The sequence below is a fragment of the Hemiscyllium ocellatum genome, chromosome 10 (assembly GCF_020745735.1).
Source record: "Hemiscyllium ocellatum isolate sHemOce1 chromosome 10, sHemOce1.pat.X.cur, whole genome shotgun sequence".
Classification (NCBI taxonomy): Eukaryota; Metazoa; Chordata; class Chondrichthyes; order Orectolobiformes; family Hemiscylliidae; genus Hemiscyllium; species Hemiscyllium ocellatum.
This window is the reverse complement of record NC_083410.1, coordinates 61918115-61941867: the sequence shown is the minus strand read 5'-3', so window position 1 is coordinate 61941867 and position 23753 is coordinate 61918115.

The window sequence follows — 23753 nt, the reverse complement described above, 5'->3', positions numbered from 1 at the left end:
GAACAGAAACTCATTTAGAAGTCAAATATAGTACCAAACTTGCGAAAAATATGATTTTAGCCTCAGACAATTTTCAGGGAGCCAGATGGAGTTGGCGACCTGAGTTTGCAGCACCTCACCAAGACAATGGTTTTAGTCATTCTGATATTTAGAGGTTAGAGGAAATTTTTACTTATCTCGTCCTGAATGTTACAGAATGAATCAGACCGCATTAGGCAGTTTTTCTGACCTGTGTTGTTTTGGACAATGTTTTAAAGAAAAAAAACCCACAGGGAAGAAAACCAGTGGAGAAGATTTCACTCTTTAAAGTTTTCGTTCAATCAAACCAACCGTCACTAACATAATTCAAATATTATTTAACAAGGGTATTTCATATAAAAATGTATATTTCATTCTGAATTCAGTAAATGGCCTCACATAGCTGCAAGCAGACTTTACGTATTGCACAAATGTGAGACCATATTTTCCCAACTTCTCTGCTCTGTAGGGTCTCCGTGTGTGTGTGTTCACACTTCTCTCTGATACCTTGCTTATGTCATCATCTGTTCGGCACATTGTCACTATTAGGAGTTTTCAATATTCTAGCACCAGTGCTATATTTAAAGCATCGACCAGGTCAAACATGCCAGTCAAAAACTGCTCTTCACAGTACATTTAGTGGAAGGGAAGCAAGAAAGAACTGTCATTATAACTGCAGCTATAAGAATCAAACTACAAAGATTAACTCTCCTTAGTGCCATATAATCTTACGGTGCTATCTTAGGGAATGTAACTTCGCCAGTGAATGTATCTATTTGTATCTCCAAAGGTCATTGACAAGGTGCTGCATTGGAGGCTGCTAAATAAGATAAGAGCCCATAGTGTTAGGGGCAAGGTACAGCTTGAAGTCCATTTGGGCTTCAGCTAGTAGGCACGTTTGCATGATTACATCATTAATCCCACTCTCATCACTACAGAAATAGCTCCTATCACCAAGTCACGTTTATTTATACATGCATCATAGTTGACCACTATTCCAGCCCCCTCAGTCAGTTCTGAGAGTGAACAGAATCTTTGACACTCCTGTTTATATCTGTCAGCCAGGGCTACCTAAATCGGACCAGTTAACAGCCCCAATCATGGAACCCATATTCTATGAGTTGGCTGACCTCATTACAATCACTACACAGTGAAATTAGATTTTCTTTTAAATGTAATTGGAATTCAAAAAAAAAGTGGCACTTTATATTTAAAGACATAAAGCAGTAAGACTCAATTTCTAATGAGTCTAATTAGACAATGTTGACTGGACAATTCTTTGAAATGGCCCACTTGTAGTGTTTCTCTGCCAGATGTGTGATGCTGACCTGTGTACTCATAGTTTCCATGTCACTTCCAATGAAGGAACATCAGACCAAGGCAAGCTCTGAGGAATTCCTCGGGCATTGTATGAATCATTATCAACTTTCTCATTATTGAACTTCTCTCAATCCTCACTTTTAGATTAGATTACTTACAGTGTGGAAACAGGCCCTTCGGCCCAACAAGTCCACACCGACCTGCCGATGCGAAACCCACCCATACCCCTACATTTACCCCTTACCTAACGCTACGGGCAATTGAGCAGGGCCAAGTCACCTGACCCGCACATCTTTGGACTGTGGGAGGAAACCGGAGCACCCGGAGGAAACCCATGCAGACACGGGGAGAACGTGCAAACTCCACACAGTCAGTCGCCTGAGTCGGGAATTGAACCCTGGTCTCAGGCGCTGTGAGACAGCAGTGCTAACCACTGTGCCACCGTGCCTTCATTCCAGTAAGCTTTATCTAGAAAAGAAAAGTATATATGATCAAGCACTGCTGTTCATTTTTATATCAAACTGTAAGTTAACATTGGATAGCTCAAGTTTGGTTCAGCAGTTTAGTCTGATTCAAAGATAAAACCCCATTACATCCCCTGGCAGAAAGCATTAAACCTTCTAAACCTGGCTTATGATAACATTATTCAGTTAAGAATAACTCATGCATCCAGATCTAAATTGCAATTTACACTTTAGTTATGAATCAATGTTTTTCTCTCTGGACCTTGCAACATTCTATTATTCTTCTGCTCAATTTCTTTGATTTTGTAATGCAAAAGATGAGTGTTTTTATTTCATAATTTATTATTTTCTGATTTTGTTCTTTCTCATCAGTTTTCTTCAATTCTTTCTACCTCTGAAGGCATTCATTCCTTATTCAGGTACATTCTCAAGTGGCAAACACCATTTGCTTTATTACCAATCATGCAAATATGCAGATGTGAACCATGTCAGTGCCTGACATCAAGTAGACGTTAGAACAGCTTAACTCAGTCTGTTCCTCTTCAACACCTTCTTGTCTACAGTACCATTCAGGGTCTCTGGCTAATAATTGGAATTAGAACTTAATACAGTTTTGCCCTTCCTATGAATAAGTAATGGAAAGGCTATTTTGTCACACCTCTGTTGTAACACTACTTGACAGCAACAATTCCATGCAAACTGGGTTTTAAATATAGCAAAGTTCATCAGCTCAAATATTCACTGACAATGAGAGTGGAGGGGTCAGTGTTCTTTGCTAATGTATTTCCTTATGAACCCAAAGGTAATCTGTGCAAGATTCTGTGGAGTGGCACAGTGGTTAGCACTGCTGCCTCACAGCACCAGGTACCCAGGTTCGATTCCAGCCTTGGGCATCTCTCTTTGTGGAGTTTGTACATTCTTCCTGTGCCTGCATGGGTTTCCTCTGGATGCTGTGGTTTCCTCCCACAGTCCAAAGATGTGCAGTTTATGTCCATAGTGTTCAGGGATGTGTAGCTTAGGTGCATTATTCAGGGGTAAATTGAGAGTATTAGGGGAGGGGAGTTGTTCTGGGTGGGTTACTCTTTAGAGGGTCAGTGTGGACTTGTTGGGCCAAATGCCCTGTTTCCACACTGTAGAGATTATCTTCAACTTTTCTTCTATGGCTTGATTTGTCCCTTAATCCATTGTACCTTCATCCACATCACAGAAGCTCCCACCTAGCAATCCTACTGAAGAATTATTACCATTCCACCTAATGGCAATTCCTCAAACACTATGATAATGGAGCTTGGAAATTATCTTATGTCTGAATCATGTGATAGAAGCAATGTTGATGTATTTGCTTCAATCTGTATTTCCTGCTCTTCAGAACACTTTTTCATTTACTGTATCTTTCATTTTCCCATTCTTTGAAAAGTTTTTTACACAAATTTATGATGATAATAAATAACTGTTATGTGTGTGCTGAGTTCTTCAATTCATTTTCTTTTTCTCTTCATTTGAGCAGAAAGCCGAGAGGCATTTAAAACATTACAATCCATCAAGCTGGAGGCTGTACGCTATTTTGCTTAGATCATCAGTTAAAGTGAACCGAATGGCTTTACTGACTTATTTTCATCTTATGATTTAACAGAAAACCAAGATTCAAAGCTGTTTACATTCATAAGGACAAAAGAACATAAGAGCTAGAACAAGCCATTCTATCCCTTGAGCCTGGCCCAACATTCAATAAGACCATGGCTGATTGAACTGTTTTCTCAATACCACTTCCCTGTCTGCACCATCCATTAGCTTTGACTCCCTTGTAGATCAAAGAATCTATATAACTCAGACTTCAATGACACTGCTCTCCACCCATAAAATTCCAAAGATCAAAATGTTTTGAGTGGGAAAACAACTTTCCATTTCCATCTTTAGTAGTAGACCCTTAATCTGAAACTGCTTTTTCTTTGTGAGGAAAACCATTGTCAAGAGTTGAGGTGAAAATGTGTTGCTGGAAAAGCGCAGCAGGTCAGGCAGCATCCAAGGAACAGGAAGTTCGACGTTTCGGGCATAAGCCCTTTATCAGGAATCAGCCTTTCCTGATGAAGGGCTCATGCTCGAAACGTCGAATTTCCTGTTCCTTGGATGCTGCCTGACCTGCTGTGCTTTTCCAGCAACACATTTTCAGCTCTTATCTCCAGCATCTGCAGACCTCACTTTCTCCTCAAGAGTTGAGGCCCCAGCTCTGATCCTTGTGGCAATAACCCACTTGTTATAGTTTGTGAACCTGAAAATGATCAATTTGTCTTGATGCTCAGTTTTATGCTGGTTTGCCAATACTCTATCAGTGCAAATATATTGCTTCATCAAATTGTCTTCTGCACTAATCTTTATGTTGCACCTTTTGGAAATTAAAGTTGACCATATTTACTGGTTCCTTTTTAAGTACTCTTTTTTTAAAAAAAACTTCAGTGTTCTTGAAAAAAGTTACAATTGGTTGAATTTTTTTTTGTCTTGCACTCAAGAGGACATTTCACAAAAATACTAGTGTTAAGGAAAACACATGCATCACCCGGCATTGGAAGAGAAAGCTGATTGGTTGTTAAATGGCCTCTGATTGACAGAAGCATTACCACAAAAAATGGATCAGTTAAATGATTACTAACTGATGATAGCTGTCAAGATATTTTAAAATTTAAACCAAAAGTTAACTCCTATTAATCAAAGCATTGTTCTGCTGCATGAACCAAGGAATAGCAATTGATTATCTTGTTCATTTGAAAAATGCAGTATGTGCACATGTTATTTCTGTCTGTAAAAGTCAGGGTCCTATGTATTACTATGCATAGCTTCCTGTATGTGCAAATGCACCATACTGTAGATTAGATTAGATTAGATTCCCCACAGTGTGGAAACAGGCCCTTTGGCCCAACCAGTCCACACCGACCCTCTGAAGAGTAACCCACCCAGAACCATTTCCCTCTGACTAATGCACCTAACACTATGGGTAGTTTAACATGACCAATTCACCTGACCTGCACATCTTTGGACTGTGGGAGGAAACCAGAGCACCCAGAGGAAACCCATGCAGACACAGGGAGAATGGAAAACTCCATACAGACAGCCGCCTGAGGCTGGAATTGAATCTGGGACCCTGGTACCGTGAGGCATCAGTACTAACCACTGAGCGGCATGGTGCCAGACTGAAAATCTTAAATTGGTGAGCAGTGTAATTCTTAACATAACTAGAATTATTTAGTAAATGTTGCCCAACTGCAGAATCATATCTAATGCTGGATACTGTGTTTAGAGTTTTGTAAGTACAAATTTGTTGGGTAGGGTCAGTGCCTTACCTGCTGCAAATAGTTCAAGAAACATGCTGTCTAATATCAGTCAGATTTTGGGTTGTACGCTCTACATACCTAGCATTACACCAGCAGTGAAATTCATATTGCATAACAGTCATTTGTGTGATAAGCAGATATCAGTTTGGCTTGATGGCAGTATCCTGTTCATGAAAATCGTTGTATCATACTAGCATGAAACAACTAGCTTTACCTGTTGTCCTAATGATTCAGATAGCTTATACTTCTGCAGTTTCTGGGTCTGACTGGCCACTTTTCAGAACTGCAAATGGCAGCTTTAGGCCTGTTCATGAGTTTGCAAGGTAGATAGGAAGGAATGATCTGTTCAGGGTAGCCATGATTTTGCAGGAATATATATTGTGTCCGAGTTCAGCATCAACCTTGCACAGTGAACAAATAGCTCAAATCCTATTTATGGTATTGCCAATAGGCAAATGTTAAAGTGAGTGGATTTACATGAATCCTAGTATGTATCTTGCCCAATGAAGGTAGAATTGCAGTGGACAGTATGGAGAACCTTTGGCAGATTTTCAACCGGCACATCAAGGAAAGGGAGTTTATTTGACTGATTCATTTTAAAGATGAATCTGAGTACAGGATGTAGCCAATTAATATGTCTCAGGAAATTCTCATACATAACTGCAGCTTCAAATACAACAAATGTATCAACTACATATCAGAAAAATGCAAGCTGAAGGAGGTTAAGTGTCACGTTCTTGAAAACAGGTTTGTCATGGTACCCAAGAAAGATGTTTGCAAGAGCTGGGCCGAGCAGGTTCCCATGACAACACCATCTATTCAGGTGTATGTGATATCATTAAAACAGAAGTCAATAGCACAAGTCACAAAGTTCATAAGCTCAATGAATACTGATTTTGTCAACTGTGACAGATCTAGATTGACATGATACACTGCTGCTGTGCAAAGATTATACAGGGCTTGCTATCAATTGGAATGCCATGCCCATGTTCTCATTTGACCAATATACTACACAAGGAAGCAATAGACATTTGCATTCACGGTCCATCAATGTTATGGAATCCTTCTTTCCTCATAGAATAAAACTTTACTGGAAATTATGAAATATGTCTTGAATGCCTAGCATTGGTTATCTATCATTTTATCTATTAATCTATTTTCAGACTCTTTTTCAGTCATCTTCTATCTTCATATTTTTGCAATTGTCTTAAGTTCAAGACCTTGAGGAAATAAATGTACCTAAAATTTTAGGTAAGGGTGTAGAAAATGTCCCTCTTTTTTTTTCACAATGCCATTTATCACATACGCATGCGCAATTTCAGTCTTAACCGTCTTTTCATTAAATTCAGTTTGAATGATCATTTCACCCAGCTGTGTGCCTGATGTTAAAATAGCACTGATTAAAAAATACTAATTATATGTTATATGAATTGATGTAATATCATTCATGGTGCAATGAAACTACCTTTGATGGTTGTCAAAACCCATCTGGTTCACTAAAGCAAGGAAAATTGCATTCCTTTACCTGGTCTGCCCGACAAGGGACTCCAGACTTACAGCAATGTGGTTGACTCAAAATTGCCCTCTGAATGGGCCTAGTAAGTCATTCAGTTCAGTCAATTCAACATGGACTAAAATACGTGAGAAGCTAACTTGTAATATAAAACAAAAAGTCTCATCGCAGACTTTAGGCTAAATCCTTAGACTGATCAACAAAAAAAATCACACTGTTTCCTTACCCTGCAATACACCTTATTAGTGTGCTTAATAACTTAAGTAAAACAGTGAATGCATGAAGCACAGATCGAAACTGAAATAATTCTGTAATGAGAAAGTAACTGTCTTATAAATGAGTGAATCTTCAAGAAGACTGCTTGACTGCACTTTTCACACAATGTAATATGTCTCTGAGCAGGAATTTAATCAGCTGGATAAATGAAGATCAAGACCTTTTTGAGGATATCATTTAGAAAACAACATAACAGCTCCCACTCTTGCCAATCTGAACATCAGGAAGTTGGGTGTTAATTGAAGAATTCATTAAAGGTTAACCCCTTTCATTCTGAATCTAATGAAATTGGATTCCTTTTTACTGAAATAAACTAGTTATATTCAATTCCCTCTGTCTATTCATCACCTCCTGAAATGTGTGTGTGAATAGAGGCAATTTTAGGTAGAGTGAAGATCAATGAACATGCTGCCCCTAGAGTGAATCCTGCTCTAAATTTGGTTGATTCATGAAAGATAGATCAAAAGAAGACTAGCAATTCTTTCAAACCTTAAAACGTTCTTTTAGTTTGTAGCATCATTCAATAGCTTGGAGCATTTGCCATAGACATTGATGGGTATCCATCAAACAATTTCTAAAGTATCTATCAGAAAAGCTCAGATAGACCCCGTAATCTACAGCATAGCCGAAGTAAACAGCAGCTGAGTGACATTACTATTTTTTCCGTATTTTGGAGTTCCATTAAGTGGAAGAAGGAGGAGAATATTTTTGAGTCTTATGATGTGGAATTCCACACCACCAATTTGTTTGAATATTTTGCATTATTTTTCTCACAGTTGTTTACTTTCCTTTTTTATTTTCTTCCACAATACAGTTCCCATAGAAGTTCTGTAGGGAGTCATTCAATTAAAGCAAATTGTTTAAAGTGTAAAATTTCTTAGTAAACTACATTTTCTTGAAGAGATGACCTAATTCATGTATTGAAAAGAAACTTACTGGGTATCTATAGAATAACATCAGAAATAGGAGCCAAAGGGCTCAGTGCTGACAATCTGTACAAATCTTTTTCTTTGCAATGTGGCCTGCCTAATGATGGAGCTGCAGCTAAATCAAGCAGTTTTGTTCTTGCCATGTTCAATCAAATCAGTATCACACAGGAGTCATTTCATTAAATCTTCCAAATAGATTAAATCACTTCTAAAACAAAGATTTCTTTACTAATCTACCCATCTGCTAGGTCGTGGCACTTAACATTTGCATTTTGCTTCCAAAGAACAAAGAACACTACAGCAAAGAAGTAGGTCCTTTAGCCTACCAAGCCTCCGCCAAACATATGACACTTACGTAAACTAAAAACCTTTTGCCTCTCCACAGTCCAGATCCCTCTATTCGCTGCCTATTCATGCTTCCATCAAGACGCCTTTTAAATGTTGCTATTGTATTTGCTTCTGCCACCTTTTCTGATAATGCATTTAACACGCTCTGTGTAAAAACACTTGCAATTCACGTTTCCTTTAAACTTTCATTCGTCCATAGAGTCATACTAATGTACAGCATGGAAACAGACCTTTCTATCCAACCCGTCCATGCTAACCAGATATCCCAACCCAATCTAGTCCCGCCTGCCAGCACCCTGCCCATATCCCTCCAAACCCTTCCTATTCATATACCCATCCAGATGCCTTTTAAATGTTGCAATTGTACCAGCCTCCACCATTTCCTCTGGCAGCTTATTCCTTACACATACCACCCTCTGTGTGAAAAAGTTGCTCCTAAAATCTCTTTTATATCTTTTCCCCTCTCACCCTAAACCTAAAACTTCTAGATCTGTACTCCCCCACCTAGGGAAAAGACTTTATTTACCCTTACCATGCTCCTCATGATTTTATAAACCTCTATAAGGTCACCCCTCAGCCTCCCATGCTCCAAGGAAACAGCCCCAGCCTATTCAACCTCTCCCTATAGCTCTAATCTTTCAACCCTGGCAATATCCTTGTAAATCCTTTCTGAACCCTTTCAAGTTTCACAACATCCTTTCGATAGAAAGGAGACCAGAATTGCACACAATATTCCAAAAGTGGCCTAACCAATGTCCTGTACAGCCACAACATGACTTCCCAACTTCTGTACTCAATACTCTGACCAATAAAGGAAAGCATATCAAACACCTTTTTCACTATCCTATCTACCTGCGACTCCATTTTCAAGGAGTTATGAACCTGCACTCCAAGGTCTCTTTGCTCAGCAACAATCTTTAGGACCTTACCATTAAGTCTATAAGTCCTGCTAAGATTTGCTTTCCCAAAATGCAGCACTTTACATTTATCTAGCTTAAACCTATGCCCCCGAATAGTTGACATTTCTACCCTAGAAAAAAGACTCCAACTATCCGTTCTATCCCTGCCTCTCATAATTTTGTAAATGTTGATCAGGTCACAGCTCAGGTTCTGAATTTCAAGTGAAAGCAAACCCAAGTTTGTCCAATCTCTCCTCATAACTAATCCTCTCCAAACCAGGCAACATCCTGGCAAACCCTTTCTGTACTCTCTCCAAAACCTCTAGATCCTTTTGGTTGTGTGGCAATCAGAACTGAATGTAATATTCTAAATGTGGCTTAACAGAAGTTCTATACAGCTGCAATATGACTAACCAAATTTTATACACATAGTTCTTTTATAATGCTGTGGTTGGGTTCTAGTGAAACCTCCCTTAATAAAAAAAAATCACCTTATATAAATAATGAGGCCTATGGGAAAAGTGGGGTTACAATCAGACCAACAAGAAATATTACTCACTATCACTCAAAAATCACCCAAAAGCCTCACACAATGTATAGCTGAATGAAAGTTTATGAATAAAACAAAAATCTATTTCATGCAGCACATTTAAAAAGTGTAAGAAAGCTCCTCTCTGTACAGTACCTCCCACAGAAAGCTGCTCTGTTTGCAGCTAACATTGGCACATCCATAGAATGGCACGAAGGTTAGCGCTGACATCCATGCACAGAATGCTGTGGAGATTTTGGCATGGGTGTCAGCTCATGCACAGGTCGAAGCATACAAACTGATCCAGGTTAGAATCGTGCTAATGCGAATTGAAGTAAGCATTCTCTGAAACATTGTTCCCTAAGTCTTCAGCATCATTATAGCCAAATCACACTGCCAGAACGTGCGTTATCCAAGAATTATCCGTACTCAAAACCCCTAATAATAAAGGCAAGCATGCCATATGCCTTCTTGACCTCCTTAACCACTTGCATTATCACTTTCAGGGATCAGTGGACCTGCATACCTAGATGTACACTAGGTACAGCAGCTAATAACACTTAAAATTCATGAATGGAACCAGTGCCTGTTAAATTGTTGTAAGTTTACTTGATATAAGACTTACAAATATGAAGCACCATTAAGTTCAAACCTTGCCATTAAGGGCCAGCCATGTGGTTACCTGATCAAAAAACAGCAGATTCTCCTGTATTAGTAAAAGGGGTTAAAGTTTAATTATGGGATTTCCTAATAAGACATTATATATTTTCACAAGTAGTGCAGAAGTATCACATCATCTGCTTTCTCTTGCAAACATCATGGGCAAGCTAGATATAATAAAGTGGTTATTAAATCAAATGTAATTTTCTCTTACTTTCATCTGCAGCACAACAAGATCAAGAATGTTAGGTAATGTTGGACTGAGACACGACTGGCGGAACTAATTTTAGGATGAGATGTGAAGCAGAAATACAGCTACATTTTGAGGTGGATGTGATTTACCCCATCACACTGTTCTGCAGAAGAACAGGGGAATTGTATTGTTACTCATTTACTAGGCTTACTCCCTAGTAAAATCACTTCACTTTCTCACTCTGACCGTTCTCTAGATAAAGGCCTCATCTCTCTTTCCTTAAGTAGGATGGATGCAGACTTGAAAGGATTTGGTCGTATCAGCATGGTGGTGGCAGCAGCTCCTGGTTGTAGTTGGCCCAGAGCTAGGGTTTCCTGGTTATTGGCAAGGCAATGGCAACAGAGGAACTGTGGGCTTCTGGTTGCGGAGTGAGCATGGATTTAGCACAGGACCTGCCATCAGCTGTCTATTGGTGAGGCAGTCCCAGTGATGAAGAGTTGGCACCGAAGCTTGGCCTTGTGGGTTACTTGCAGACAGTGGAGAGGTGACAGTGGACAGCTAGCTCAAGGTTCAGGACTCATGGTGGAGGCAGTGGAATGAAGATGGACTCTTTCAGCTTTATCTTTTCATTCTTAAAGTATTCAAATGGCATCAACAGTTGTAGCTTTTCATTATATTTTACTGTTTTGTTCATTGTAGAGTACAAGTGACAATAGATCATCATTGATTCATCTGTTGCTAGATCTGCCATAAGGCATGACCAGGTCCTACTCTTGCTTGCTAAAACTGTTCACTATTCTAACATCATCCTGGAATGCAATAATAACTCCCAGTTTTCTTTGAATCCTGCAAACTATTTTCTTCAACTTCTCTCATCTGGGCGGCACGGTGGCACAGTGGTTAGCACTGCTGCCTCACAGCGCCTGAGACCCGGGTTCAGTTCCCGCCTCAGGCGACTGACTGTGTGGAGTTTGCACATTCTCCCGTGTCTGAGTGGGTTTCCTCCGGGTGCTCCGGTTTCCTCCCACAGTCCAAAAATGTGCAGGTCAGGTGAATTGGCCATGATAAATTGCCCGTAGTATTAGGGGCAGGGGTAAATGTAGGGGAATAGGTCTGGGTGGGTTACGCTTCGGCGGGTCGGTGTGGACTTGTTGGGCTGAAGGGTCTGTTTCCACATTGTAAGTAATCTAATCTAATCATCAGCCTTGTCCACTTCACTGCCAACAGCAAATACAAGAAACTCATGATTTGGAGATGCTGGTGTTGGACTGGGGTGTACAAAGTTAAAAATCACACAACACCAGGTTATAGTCCAACAGGTTTAATTGGAAACACACTAGCTTTCGGAGCGATGCTCCTTCATCCGGTGATAGTGGAGGGCTCAATCGTAACACAGAATTTATATCAAAAATTTGCAGTGTGATGTAACTGAAATTATACATTGAAAAATTGATTGTCTGTTAAGCCTTTCAACTGTTAGAATACAGTGATAGTTTGACTGTCTTCTTTGTCACAAAGTTAAAGATTATCTGATCAAGATTACCTGATCAACTGCTGCTGCCATGTTATTCTCCTTTTAACCCACTCAGCCAGACTTATAACATCATAATGGCTTAAAAAGAGGCCATTCAGCCATTAAAACTACCTCTCTGTAAAGTAAACCCATCTATCCTATTCCTCTGGTCTATTCCCATAGCCCTTTAAGTTTATTTTCCTCAAGTATTCATCCAATTTTCTTTTGAAATCAGTCATTGTCTCTTCTTGCACCCCTTCTGCAAGAAATGAGTTCCAGGTCATTAATATTCACTGCATAAAAAAGTTGTCTAAGACATCTGCTCTCCTGCATATTTTGCTCAAAACATTAAATCTGCATCATTAACTTATGAGAGCAGCTTTTCTGTATGCACTTTTTCAAACCTTTCATAACAGGTATGCCTCTGTAATATTTTCATTCATCTCCTTTGCTCCGAGGAGAAAATCTTTAACTTCTTCAAGCTAGCATTGTTGTTAAAATCCCTCATCCCAGGAACCACTCTGGAACTTTGATATTTTTGTACTTAACACTTCCTTTGATGAAGCGCAGTCCCATAGGCTTTCCTAATCGCTCCTTCACAATGACATGCCCCTATCAAAGATCTATGCTCATGAATCACCAGATCATTCTGTCCCAGTACATCTTTTAGTACTATGCCATATAGTTTATATTGTGTTAAACATGTACAATCTAAAGAATGCACCAGCTCACAGTTCAGTGTTTTAAATTGTAACTGCCACTTGTTTGCACATTCTGCTAGCTCACAACTGTCTCCCATTCCAACTGTTTGATGCCATTCTCATGGGTTGTGACATTTTCAAGTTTCAAGTTCTCTGCATTTAAAACTTCCCAGCCACTCATATACATCTAAAAAGACATAGTCTTATCACTGACCCTTGGGGGAACCTACTCCACCAGTCCAGAAAAATAGCAATTTACAATGACTCACGGATTTTTGTCCTCAAGTCAATTATGCGAGCCTCAATTTTGTTAATCAGTCTTTTAAGTGGCACTTTTCTCCCCAAAATATTTTTGCATCCATGTAAACAACATCCATTGCCATGTCTCCATCAAATACTAATTTATCATTTAATCTGATGAAGCATCACCAGACCCTAAACATCAACTCTGCTTCCTTCCCACAGATGCTGTCAGACCAGCTGAGTTTCACCACATTTTCTGGTTTTATAATTTTATTCAACCTGTCGGGTCATGAATTAAATCATCTTCAGGGTTAGTGTGACTGTAACTCAGACATTCTGACTTAAAAGTATGGACACTACCACTGCACTCCAATCTCTTCCTCTCTCTGCGTCAATTTCTTTTCAATTAATGATCCAAAAATGTAATACATGTTTTCCCTAATACTACCTCAAGCCGAGCAAGTCTAGTTTGAGTCACATCAAATCTGCCACTATGTCGTAATGTGTCTGAACAGGTTGATTTTTTTTTAGCATCGAAGATGTGTCACTTAGACAATGACAGCATGGATATCTTTTGTGCTTAGGTAGTTGGCTAGAATTTGGTTCTACCTGAGGGAGCAGGGAATGAGGAGTTGAGGGGGTGGGGAATGTTGGTCACATGGGAGGTTCTATGTCCAATACTGTCATCAGGATCATTGGTTCAAATTAACCCATTAATATGGAGGAAGCATGGTGGTGATGTTGCATAATTGTGGCAGGAAAATAATTGAGGTTGATTAGCATCTTGTTATCATACACTTACGTATAACTCTTCGAACCTAAATGTTATCATACAATTCAACATATGGTACACCATGAATCACGAGATATTATATTTTTGCCAATTTAAATCTGGTGGAGAGCAGGACAGTCTAATGAGGAGAAGGGGAGCCATTTGGAGTTGCTTCCATAATTTTGTGAATATTATCTAACAGAGAGGAAATTACAAAGCATTTGGAGCATTGACAGTGTTCAAACAAACTGCAGAAAGGTTTGAAGATATTTTAAGGGGTTAGAGGGAGGATGTTGAGATTTTAATGATAGAAAATGTGCATCATGCACAGAAGCCAAGCCTATTGATAGGCCATGAACCCAGTGGAGGACACTCGGAGCATTGACTTTTGAAGGGGAATTGGGGTAAGACATAGATCACACTCACTTAGAATTTCTGGAGCTATAAGCAGGAGAGGAGCAATGCAAATGGAGAATGGAGCTGATACTAGAGGCAGACATGCTGGAAGAACTTCAGCAACAGGATCAACCTGTAGCAGGACAAAGAAAAGGAAATGAGTTAGAGAAAGATCAATGCCCTATCCCAGAATTTACTTGTCCCACATGAAATACCTTCAAGTATGTGAGTGTCAATGCCAGTGAAGATTTGGGACCCCCCCATCATTGACCTGTACATTATGTTGCAGGACAATCTGAAATGCATGGGATTCAGAGAGATTACATGTCCCTCTGAAAGGCACCATGGTGGTAAACTTTAATAAAATGAAGATCTGTGGATTCTATCGAACGGTTCTGAAGAAGGGTTACTGAACTCAAAATGTTCACTCTATGTTCTCTCTGCAGGTGCTTCTAGACCTTTTGTCTGTAAATCTGTATGTTGACACTGTCTGGGTCCATCACTGAGATTCAGAAATATTACAGTTATTTCCTAATTAATCAGTTCTGAGAGCAGCTGGTAGGATATGACATCACAAGCCATCCTGAAGTTCTTTAGGTCACATAAGAAGCTATTTTACAAGGTACTGGCTGTTGACCAGATGCTCCACTTAGGGCAGAGGGAGTGGGATAGGGTGCTCTTCAGAGGGTTGGTATGGAGTTGGTGGACTGAATAGCCTGTTTTCACACAGGAGGGATTCCATGATTCTAAGTGAAGAAGCAAAACACATGTTCCAAGGAGGTGTGAAAGTGAATGGAGGAATCACCAGAAACATTGTTGCTCAAAGGAAAGGCAGGGGTTATGACCTGGAAGTTGATCTGCTAATGCTTCATAGTGCCTCAGTGAAAGATGAGATTCTGTTCCTCAAGTTTGCATGGACCCTCAATGAAACATTGCAGGAGGCTGAATTAGAAAGGTTATTGTGAGGTTAGAGAAAAGAATTAAATTGACACACAGTTGGAAGCAAGGGCCAAAATTGTGGACTGAAAGGAACTATACTGAATGGAGCTGAGTGCCAATGCAGAGGAGATCACCTTCTTAGTGGTGAGTATCATATGCTGATTGAACAAAATACAAGTCAATTGCTGTTTCACCTAGTTAGGCTTTGGACTGTAAAAATAAAGAAAGCTAAAGGGCAGATGTTACATGGAAAGGTTCTGTGGAAATGGAAGAGTAAAGACTGAACCAGAATGTTTTGAAGCTTCCCTTCAGAAAGCTGACAAGAGAGAGGATGATGTTCATAGAATCCATGCAGTGTGGAAACAGACCATTCAGTCCAACATGTCCACACCGATCCTCTGAAGAGCCAGACTCTATTACTCTACATTTACCTTTTACGAATGTACCTAACCTACACATCCCTGAACACTATGGGCAAATTAACATGGCCAATTCACCTAACCTGCACATCTTTGGATTGTGGGAGGAAGCCAGACCATCCGGAAGAAACGCACACAGACACGGGGATAACATGCAAATTCCAAACACGCAGTCACCCAAGGCTGGAATTGAACCAGGGCCCCTGGCACTGTGAGGCAGCAGTGCTAACCACTGAGCCATCATGCCACCAGATGTGTTTGGTTGTAGGATCGTATTGCAGTAATGCAAAAAATAAAGGTTGATCTGTTGAATGTGGAACAGGTGGAGTGAAAGGTGACGTCAAGGAGATTCTGATTGTAGTTCTAGGTGGTGGGGTGAAGGGATGAGAGGCAGACTATAGGAAGTGGTTTGACAGATCCTGTTAACCACAGTGGAACTGGGGAGGCTGATGGTTCTTGATGCGAAATTTGGAACACATATCTGAAGTGCTGGTGTGGAATGTTACATTGTCTTGATAGAGAAAATAGAGAGAATGGCAGAATGAAATAGATTTATTACAAGAGGTGGGATGTGAGCAAATAAAGTCAAGGTCACTATGAAAATAAGTGAATACGTGTAGAAACTTTATCCCCAGAAAAAGAGAAAGATAACTTAAGGAATGGAAAGGAAGACTTAAGAATAAACTGTTTGAAGGTGAAGGGGAGTTTGTTAATTTCTGGATACTACACTTTAAGAATATTTTAATAGCCTAAGCAGAGGTTTACAATTCATGCACTGGAATAGTACATTTCAAGAAAGACTCGTTGTGTGGATAGATTGGAGAAGCTGAATTGGTCCCTTAGACCAGGGAAGGATCAGAGGGGATATGCTCTAAATCATGAATGGTTTTGATAGAGTAAAGAGTCACTTTTTATTCCAATGGTGACAAAGTCCTCAATAGCCAGAAGATACATATCTAATGTGATTGGCTGTAAATTTAGAGGCCTCATGGGAAAAAAAGTTTTAACATCATGAGCTGAATAAATGACCTAAAAAGGTGTCAGTTTCTTTAATTGTTCCATTCTGATTCAGTTCTACCCTTCAAGGGAGGATTGAATGAATAATTGAAGAAGAAATAAAAACAGGACCCTGAGAAAGGAGCAGAAGAGTGGAAATTTTATAGACTTGGGTAGCTCTCCCAAAGTGTTAGCACAAACATAATGGGCAGAATGGATTCCTACCATGTTATATTAGTCTGTGAATCTATAATTAGCGTTTGATTCTGCCTAAATTACATGTACACAGCATGAATAAATAAATCCAACTAAAATATTACAGAATAAAGTGCAAAGGATGATTTAAAATGTTAAAAAAGGTCAATTAAAGAACACAATGCAATATATCTTCTGGAGTTTTTAAAAGGATTTCCTTCAACCTGTTTTATAACTTAGATAAAATTAAAACATTCTGAAATTTGCAACACAGTTTGACCAACACCTAAGACTAACTAGTCCTAAGAACTTTGTATTCTGATGAAGGGTCATTTCTATATAACATCCCTCTACAGTCTTTCGGTTGCCATTGGGCAGCCATGTGTTTTTTTATTTCAGGTTACCAGTGCAAATACCTTTCTTTAAAAATCTATATTTAAAAACTAGTTGAAGCTCAACCACAAAGCACGTGTTCATGCTGAGCATTTCACAAGCAGCAGAAAAAGCCTGTAAGGACAACATGATACAGAAGGTCATTGTAATTTTAACACTTTAACATTTCTCAACAAAAGGATAGGCACATGTTGACCTTCACCAACAAGAAAATAACAAGTCACTTACAAACGAACAGAAGAAAACAAGGACCTCAGACAAACATCTTGCCTTTAGTTGTTTGGTAATGCTGAACTGCCATTTAACCCAGTGAAGAATTATACTTTTCTGATTAGTTGCAAGACAGCTTCTGTACCACACAACACAAGTATAATGGTCAATCATCATTACCCTAGTGCTGGCCCAACTGTGACAGTGTCCACACTCAAAATTGTGCCGATGACTTATTGATAATGGTGACTTTTTGGTTGTAATTTCTTGTCATTTTCGACTAAATCTTCAAGTTCACAATCTTCAAGAAGTAGCAGAGTATTTGTTATGTTTTGAACATATCAGTGTAACAATTCTAACCTTATAGAATTCTTCATGACAGCCTTGAAAATACAGTACTGTGAATCATAAACATTTAAGAATAAAGTCACTCTAAGAACCACAGGATGTGTTATGAATGGCAGATTTGCTTTCCAACCACAATAAACTATAATTCAATAATTAGTTCCCTAATAATCACAAACATTATGTGTACCATGCATTGCAATCAACTTATATACTGCTCTGGAGATTCCTGAATTGATAGATACAACAGTCTATCAGAGGTCTGTATAGTAAGCGTTTGTTTCAGCCATCTTTGTATCCATGTACAAACACAGATGAAGACACTAAAAACTGCTGTTAATTGTGCAAATTATAAAACACATGCTGAACTTTCACTATTTTGGCTTCTATTCTAAGTTAGAATAAATGCCAACTAGAGTTTACATAGAAATAAGTGAAACACAACACCAGTGAAACCAATAATATTGGTCTTGCTAAGCTTGAAATGGAAACAATTCTATTACAGGTTTTAATTCCAGTTTAGAAACAACAAATAATGCCATTATTGTAGTTTTGATGTGAAGGTACCGGTGGATTGGGGTAGACAAAGTTAAAAATCACGCAACACCAGGTTATATTTCAACGAGTTTATTTTGGAAGTACAAGCTTTTGCAGTGCTGCTTATTCATCAGGTAGCTGGTGGGGCAGGATCATAGGACACAAAATTTACCGTAAAAGATCAAAGTGTCGTACAACTGATGGGATGTATTGAACAAACCTAGATTGCTGTTAAGCCTTTGAACACTTAGAATGGGGATGCGGGTTTTGATTGATTAACATGCAAATCCCAGAACTTCATTCAAGTCACATTCCCGAAATAAATTAAGGTTTTAAAAAAAAGGTGACATCTCATCTCAGACAATGCATTAAAGGTGTGAGGTTAAAGTCGGTCTATATCCCAAACTTCAAGCAGACTCATTCCATTTCCAAAGAAGGAATTTGTAAAATGCCACATTGGCTGAATATTGTAGCTGCTTGTCCAATGTTTGATTCTTTCCCAACCTATGGCAATGAGCACTGCATCAAAAAATCCAAGTAGGAAATTCAGTTTGAACTATGACTGGCAATGCAGTGACATCACTTTAGAAAATGTCCTAAAATGCTGGACATGCCTTGTTAAAAAGTATCCCAGTATGAATATTGTTTACTCTGGGGGGCAGGTATACGAAGAAATCAGGCCTCCCTACACTGGGAGCAAAGTTTAGGTCTTCATGGGGACAGCTATGTGCCCAAGCTGGGCTAGTTAGAAGGTCCACCTCAGTTCACTAGGATTTCATTCCAGCTGTTTTACAATTTGTTAACCCCTTTACCCCTTCCATGTCTCACTCTCCCTCAAATACATAAATGTGCCCTTGTAATCTCCGTACCACCTCATAGCCAACCTATGCTCTCTATCCACTCTGAGGACCCCTCATGTCCTTCATACCACTTCAATAGCTCCATAGTCACCAAGATATTTGAGTATAGGAGTTGGGATGTCATGCTGAGGTTGTACAAGACGTTGGTGAGGTCTCTTCTGAATATTGTGTACAGCTACGGTCACCTTGTTATAGGAAGGATATTAAGCTAGAGAGGGTTCAGAAAAGGTTTACCAGGATGTTGCAGAGATTGGAGGATTGGAGTTATATGGAGAGGCTGGAAAGGCTCGGACATTTTCCATTGGAGCATAGGGATTGATGGATGATCTCATTGAGGTTGAGGAAATCATGATATGTATAGAAAAGGTGAAGGGCAGGTGCCTTTTCCCTAGGTGGGGGATTTCAAGACTAGGGGGCGTATTTCTAAAGTGTGAAGAGGAAGATTTAAAATCAACATGGGGGCATTTTTTTACACAGACAGTGGTTTGTGTGAGGAATGAATTTCTAGAGGAAGAGGTAAATGCGGGTACAGTTCCAACATTTAAAAGACTTTTAGATAAGTACATAAGAAATGTCTGGAGAGATATGGGCCAGCACAGGCAGGTGGGACTAGTTTAGTTTGGGATTATGGGCTAGTTGGAAGGAAGGGTCCATCCATTATGAACAAATCTTTAGATCAGGATGAGATGAGAAAATAACTTCTAATTATCTCACTGACTGGTGCAGTCTTTATACTGTTTAAAGAGCTGGGCATTAAAAAACTTCAGATCATGACAGTTCTACAGACCTTATCTGTCCTTCAAGCATCATATTAGCTCAACTAAGTCATGACTATCACACTGCAAGTTAAGGATGTTTGAACAGTCAAGGATTTCAAAGGTCCTGCTAACTTTAAGTGTCCTTACTGTATGAATCCTGCTCCAGACCTTTTACACCAATGTCAAAAAATAGATCTGCTGGAAAGAGGGGTACGACTTTTTCAATTGGCTTTAATTTGTCATTTTAAAATATCTATGGATTTTTTTTTTGCAAAAGCCTGTCAATTCATCTTTTTCAGTCCACAACAAAGAGAATGTTCAGTCCTATGCAGGCATGTACATTTCTGTTTGGGTCCTATGTTTACAAATTATTATATATTCATGTGCACACTGGAATATATAATGAAGTTCAGATGATCCAGATGATTTAACTCACTGCTGCAGACCTGCCCCATCAATGATTGTGTTTTTTTTAATCTTTCATAAGACGTAGACTTCACTGGTAAAGCTGGAATTTATTGCCTATTCCTAATTTCCCTTGAGCCACTTTCTTGAATCATTATATTCCGTGCGGTAGAGGAACATGCACATAATCCTGTTCGGAAGCAAGTTCCTGGATTTTGACCCTGAAAACAGCAACACAAGCCTCAATCTTTGAACTTTTAAAATAATATAAACACTTCAAATTTATAAATCTTTAATCTGAATGAGTTAGCAAAGCATCTTTGGCTTAGAATGTAGACAATGGATGTTCTTTCTCCTGCTGTGCTGGGTTTAACTCCACATAGACTCCTCTCACTGATTATAAAACATCTTAGTATCAAGCTTTCATTTTTTCTCTGCTATCTCAGCAGCAAAAGTGTGGTCCTGGAAGTGTTTTTGATTTCCTATGTGTCTACAGACAAGAAGAGGATGTCAACACAGTGATCAGCAATCTCTATAGTGCCATTCCTGCTGCACATTTCTATTATAAGGTTTGAAATGTCGGTAAAGTGAGTACTGCAGACCGTGGGATGTCTCCTGCGGTGGGTCTTCCAAATTCACTCCAACAACTAATGTGATTATATAGAAACAAACGCTATTATTTTAATTCTACACTTCAGAAGAAGTAGACAAAGCTCCCAGAACTGACACAGATTTACAGAACGAAAACAAAAGATAATTCAGGTCATTATACTTGGGTTCAAATGTAACTGAGTAAAATACATTCACAGTGCATTCAATCACATTGTCCACAGTTTCATTACTGGTTCTAACTACTGGATTGGATAATGTAGTGCAGGAAAATACAGAGGCATGTGGTGTTTTAAATGAAGCAGGTCATGCCCACTAAAGCCTGCCCTGTATAGAAATTTAAAATAGAAATGATAACTAGTTTGAAATCTGCCACAACATTTTTCTTTTCACATGTTTACTGAAAGGCTGCTGAATTCTTAGAATCATGCAATTCTTACAATTTCTGTGCAGACTACCTCAAGTTTTTGGAAAATTCTGATATGAATGGCGATGGGTGGTGTGATCCCCTGAATAGACATATCAAGATGAAACTCATTGATGGAATTCACATTGTTAGAGCCCTTGTGGTATTTTTGTTCTGTCAGCAGTTTGGTTTGGAGCTGTGAACTGGGAACTGTGAGCTAAAGATGACTTTTGTTCTGTGGGTAACAGCTTGTTTTAAAAGGAAAACAGGCCTAGAAGTTAATTGCAGGCTGGCTTCTGATACAAAACGGTTCTGCAGATGCTGCATCACTAGGAAAGAGAATTATGTTTACATAGAAAGCAAAAGTTGGTTACTAAGGAGGTCAGTACCATTGGATTTGTTCCAGCATATGTGAAAAACACCTAATGCTCAAGCAGATGTCAGAGGTTGACTGGTAACTGGGATCTTGTGGAGATGATCAGTCTGGCCAGAGATTGATTTGGGTTCGGAATTGTATTTTTTTGGGAAAAAGTTGATGCTGCACATGAAGATTTGAAAACTTACTCCCTACTCTCTCTTAGTAGCTTTTGGAAGTTCAGAGAATAGAAAACCAAGTTACAAATATTGCAGCCTTTATTTGAATGAACTGCAAAGATGACACTGATCACCATCTTCAGAAAAATCAATCAAGGAAAACATTATCTATGTCTGTGGAACAATGCATTATGAAAACCATTTAAGTAATCTGGCTAATGTTGTTATTTTCTTTTATTTTTCCATTAACTGTGCTTTTTTTGTCTATTTGTCTCTTGTGTGAATGCGGCTGAAAATAAAGGTTTTGGGTTCATGGCATAGACCAATTACATTGCATTGTTGTTCAATAGTGTTTTACTAAAATTATTGCCTTGTTAAGAAATTGTGAAGTCTGGAACTGAGTTATTGAAAAATAAAGCAAAGAACTCTGGATGCTGAAGATCTGAAACAAAATCAAAAATTACTGGAGAAACTTAGCAAGCTAGTATCATCAGAGTTAACACTTCAAGTCAAATGAATTCTTCAGATGCCTATCTGAAGAAGGGTCACTGGACTCAAAATGTTGACTCTTCTTTCTTTGCAGAGATGTTGCTAGACCTGTTAAGTTTCACCGATGATTTCTGTTTTGGTTAGTCAGATTTCTGGTTAGGAACCATTGGGATTTATTCTGAGGATATGTCAAGGTTTTCATTTTACTGTGTTGCAAATATAGATGTAGAAAGGATGTAATATTTGTTCAGCTGTCGGGGTCCATTACATAACTGTGCCTTTATTCGTTCGCGGATTTATCCACAATTCAATATCAATGGACTTTCAAAACTCCACAAAAGGATCTGTAGATAAATTCATTCATGATAAGTATGAATAAATACTCATACTGGCCAGGTCTTCACACGCAAGTGGTACAGTTTTCTAAAGCACACATACGTACCAACTGGTGGGAAAACAGGCAGACAATAGAGGGATACAGACCATGTGCAGGTAAATAGGATTAATTTGGAATGCCATCATTGTTGACACAGGCATGGTAGGCCAAAGGGCCTGTGCCTGTGCTGTACTGTTCTGTGATATAAGAAACTGTGAATACTCATATCTATTCCCCATTGTGTCACAATGACTTCAGACTTCAATCTACTGGGTGCACAAAAGAAGCTTTTATCATGTGAACAAAATTGACCACAAATAATGTGCCTTGCAAATGTGCATGACCATCTTTGCCTGTACTTTTGCTTCAGTGTAGGTGTATGCTGAAGGAGTGATACGCTGTTAGATTCACAGGATGCAGGAATGAATAAATGATCCTTTTTATTTAAACCCACAAAAGCCTGCTTCTGGCTTTTCAAATTGAAGTCAGCATGAAAGGGTTCAAATGTAACTGAATAAACTGCATTCAGGGTAAGCTCTTTCTTTCTACTGATTCTGGACAATAGGGGAGTGGAATTAATATTTCGGTTTCTCTCTCATTCTGTCTATTAAAGGATAGCATTGTTCTGTTGTTATCCAGTTATGTTGTTTGTCTGTTGCAAAGTTAAATAAACTAAAGTCAAATTAAGACTCTTGAAGTCGATGTTTCCTTTAAATATAGTATCAATTTAGTGGAATAGTGGTAAATGGGTAAAATAGGATAATCTGGCTGTAGTTAGTAACTTAAGAAAACTACTGCCAAGATTCTAATCAATCAAATACTTTGTTTTGTTTGATCACCACCTGTAGAAGCATGTGTGTGTGCACGTGTGTGTGTGTCTGTCTGGTTGTCTGTATGTGTCTTTCTGTCTGTGTTGTCTTATGGTCAAACTAGCCCATCAATGTCTTTCAACCAGTGTCTTTAACATGACCACAGGAAGCAACACAATCACAAAAGTGATATAATGCACAGATGAGGTAACTGTTCTGGAAGCAATTCTCTGTTCAGGGAATGGGATATTAGTTTTTGTTCTATGAACTCTGGGCAAGTTTAAAGATCTTTCAAATGTGAGTCTTTCTCTTCCAGCATTATAAAGAAAAGTGAAGTCTTGCATCTGTGTTACACATTTCATGAGCACCAAAT